Genomic DNA, 4,679 nt, shown 5'->3' with positions numbered 1-4,679 from the left:
TTTCAACGGTGGGGGAGTACATCGGACATTTTGGGGTATTAAGGTCCCATTAGGGTATTATGAGCCCGTCCTCATATTACACCACCAAGGTACCCCTATCTACCCCAGTGTGTGTGTTTTTTTCTTTCTTTTGCAGTTTAGCAGTTGCTGCTCACTCTGAAGACCCTGTGTTGTGATCAATACCTTCCAGGGCTTCCTCAGTACATGACTGTGGTTCTGCTCCTGTGGTTCAGGCTCTCCATATCACTTCTTGATGTGAAACCTTCATTGTGATTGTGAGTTGTTAAAAAAAAAACATTTCATGCTTTTTCTCTGTCTTATCATCCATGAAGAAAAAGTGGCTACTATCTGGAGGGGGGGGGGGGGGGGTATAGGAGTAATGTGGTGACAATTATGATGTCAAATATATAATAAAATAAAATAATAATGAATAGCATTTATAAAGCGCAAATCTTATCAGTTGAAAAACTCAATGCACTAACTCACGGATTCACCAAAAGAAAGAACAATCAAAGCATACACTACCATTTAGACCATTAACACAGAAAATTAACAAAATAAAACGAAATATGACAATACAGCCCCCCCCCCCCCCCACCACACACACACGCACACACACACATACACTCACCATCATCATACAAAAAAGCCACTCTTGTCTATACAAACAAAGATAGGTGATAGAGAACAGCAAAAATGTCCAAGCAGACAGTTTCATTTTTTCAATGATAGAACTTGCGAAACAAGTAGCTCTTTAGCTGAGTTTTAAACCCAGCCAAGGTAGGCTGATCTCTGAGATATAGATATACATATACCATGATATATATATACCATGTGATCAATGTGTGTGTGTGTGTGTTTGTGTTTGTGTTTGTGTGTGTTTGTGTGTGTGTGTGTGTGTGTGTGTGTGTGTGTGTGTGTATGTGTGGTGTGTTAACACATGCTATCTAATTTCTGTCGACAGGACCATCCAATATGCCAAAGAAAAAGAAGCGAGGGAGGGAAGATGAAGAAACCGACATAGATATGAGACACTGGCTGAAAACTTGGGGCCCTTTAATGCTAGGGGAGCACTTCCATCTGATATTTCATCAAGGCTTCCCATCGGCCCTAACTTGGCAAACATCTTTTGGCAGAACACAGCAGCTGCAGGTTGAAATACAGCTCCTCGCGCCTTTAACGAGTGAGGGAATTGCCCCAGTGCTCGAAAGATTACGAAGCTGCAGACATGGATTCAACACAGACAGAATTTGAGCGACCACGAAAATCAGCGCGTCAAACAAGCTCCTGTCCAAAATTTGGATACTGATGCTGGGGTTGTGCTCGCCATTGCTGCCGCTGCCCGTCGCCCTGGGCTTGAAGTGTGGATCGCTGTGGGAGTCGGCCAGAATTACCGGTACATCTCTGCACATGACATCGCCAGCATGTTGGGACCAGAAAAAACCAGCTGTCTGCCACTGTTCCACAGCTTCAGCGGCTGTGATACGGTTTCGTCGTTCAGCAGCATTGGGAAGAAAACAGCATGAGATGTGTGGTACCTGTTTCCTGACATCAGTGAGGCCTTCCAGTCTCTGTCAGAAGCACCCACAGAGATCTCCGCATATGACAGAGCCCTGCTGGAGAGATATGTTGTACTTTTGTATGACAGAACAAGCAACTTTCGGGATGTCAACTCTGCGAGGGGACACTTGTTTGCAAAGGTTGGCCGCCAGATCGACAACATTCCTCCAACTAGCGAAGCCCTTTTGCAGCATGCAAGGAGAGCTGTTTATCAAGGAGGACATATCTGGGGTCAGGCTGGAGTCGCCACGCCTAGTCTTCCAAACCCTGGCGACTGGGGTTGGCAATTTGTCAATGGTGCTTGGCAACCATTCTGGACTGCCCTGGACGAGGCTTCGAAGACATGCCGTGAACTGTGGAAGTGTGGCTGCAAAAAGGGATGCAAGAGCATGCGGTGCCGATGTCGTAAGGCTGTGTTGAAATGCACAGCACTTTGCAAGTGCACGTGTGTCCCTGCTTGCTGAATGGATCTTGACTTGTTTTGGAAATGGACAGCACCTGTGTTCTGAACTATAATTATATCAGGTGCATACCTGTTTGACCTTGAACTTTAATGCACAATATGTGAAGATATATACATAGCAGGCCTGCTGATAATATAATACAGGTAATATGTTTACCAAATCCGGTATTCCCACTTCATGTTGGTGCTGAGAAATTAGCATTCCTAGAATTACCTGCCGGCACCTCTCGTTTGACCTTGACATTTGACCTTGAATGTACAATGACATAAGTGAATTAACTATGGGTGTGAAAGCATTACCTTATGATACTATCTATCACATTTTATGATCCAAGTGCATATGGTTACTAAGAAATTAGCATTTTAGAGTCACTTACCAAAACGTGACACTGACTTTCTATTTGACCTTGATCTTTGACCTTGGATATATAACAACATGTGTACATATACTTCGATGTTACAACACTACTTCATGAGAGTGTGTGTGCAAATTTTGATGTTTGTAGTGCATATGGTTCCTGAGATATTAGCATTTCTAGGGTCAAATGGCGGCCATTTTGAATTGTTCTAAAAATAGATACTGAAAGTGAGAAATTGCGATGGCCATGTTTCTAAATTTCTTTAGGATCACTTACTCTATCACTCTGCCAAGTTTTATAAATGTAACACAAATTTGAAAGATTCTGACAAATAGAACCCCTACTAGTAGTGGCGAGTACAGTTCAATTGCTCTCTGTTATTAAAATAAGAAACCCGAGTTTAATAATGTTCACTACATGGTGTATGTGTGGCCGGTGGATTTGGACAACTTTTCCCGCATACTATGGGAGACAATGACGGTACCCACCGTTAATTCAATTTTCATCTTCAGTTTCACAAAACAAAAAATGAAAAACGACTCAATTTTCAATATTTCGTTTTTCAATCTTCAATACGGTAAACAGAAAAACAGTTCACTTCCGTTTTTCAATATTTGATTTTCAATTCACAAATCAAAAAACGAAACAAGGTCTACTTCCGTTTTTCAATATTTTGTTTTTCATTCTTCAAAACGGTAAACAGCAAAACAGTCTACTTCCGTTTTTCAATGTTTGATTTTCAAAGCGATAATAGAAAAACAATCAACTTCCGTTTCTCAATAATGTAATATCTTTCATAGTTTTCTTGTGCAATGAACGCTCCCCGATTTTTCAACCAATCGAAGCTCGGTGTCAGTTGCGCCATAACGCGGTCGGGTCACTTTGTGCCCCGGACTACCCCGGACTACAAGAAATGTTTGGACAACAAAGACAGATCATGTGATGCCACAATCTATTGATCTGTGTTTATTTACAAAACCCAGACACACAATTTTAAGTCAAGTCAACAAGTTTATTTTCAACCACTGACCCTGACTACCCCAGCCAGCAAGACATTAGCGGCCGATAGTCGGCCGAACACCCTTCAAAAAGTCGGGCAGGTGACGTCAAAAGATACGACGCGGGTGTTGGCCCGACTAACTTTTGCAAAGAGGCAACGAGGCGGCCGACAGGCGGCCGAACACCTGAACTATGGCGGCACGCATCCGGTCCGATGTTAATCGGCCCGATGGCTTGTTGGACCTGCGGCCCGACACCTTATGCCGACATCGTCCCGATGTCTTCCCGCTGAAATCAATATCTTCCCGATGTCGGCATAAGGTGTCGGACCGCAGGTCAAACAAGTCATCGGGCCGATTAACATCGGACCGGATGCGTGCCGCCATAGTGCAGGTGTTCGGCCGCCTATCGGCCGCATCGTTGCCTCTTTGCAAAAGTTAGTCGGGCCAACACCCGCGTCGTATGTTTTGACGTCACCGGCCCGACTTTTTGAAGGGTGTTCGGCCGATTATCGGCCGCTAATGTCTTGCTGGCTGGGAACAAACAAACACACACACACATACACAAACAAACAAACACACACACATACACATACACAAACAAACAAACATACACACACATTCACATACACAAACAAACACACACACATTCACATACACAAACAAACAAACACACACACACATTCACATACACAAACAAACAAACACACACACACATTCATATACACAAACAAACAAACACACACACACACACATTCACATACACAAACAAGCAAACACACACACACATTCACATACACAAACAAACACACACACATTCACATACACAAACAAACAAACAAATACAACACACATTCACATACACAAACAAACACACACACACATTCACATACACAAACAAACAAACACACACACACATTCACATACACAAACAAGCAAACACACACACATACATTCACATACACAAACAAACACACACACACACACATTCACATACAGAAACAAGCAAACACACACACACATATACACACACACATTCACATACAAACAAACAAACAAACACACACACACATACACAAACAAACAAACACACACACACATACACAAACAAACATACATACACATACACAAACAAACACACATACACAAACAAACACACATACGCATACACAAACAAACAAACACACACACACACACACATACACAAACACGCACACACATTCACATACACAAACACACAAACAAACACACACACACATTCACACACACAAACAAACACACACACGCATACACATAAAC

This window comes from Littorina saxatilis, unplaced genomic scaffold, assembly GCF_037325665.1.
Source record: "Littorina saxatilis isolate snail1 unplaced genomic scaffold, US_GU_Lsax_2.0 scaffold_369, whole genome shotgun sequence".
Lineage (NCBI taxonomy): Eukaryota > Metazoa > Mollusca > Gastropoda > Littorinimorpha > Littorinidae > Littorina > Littorina saxatilis.
Note: the sequence above shows the minus strand (reverse complement) of the source record.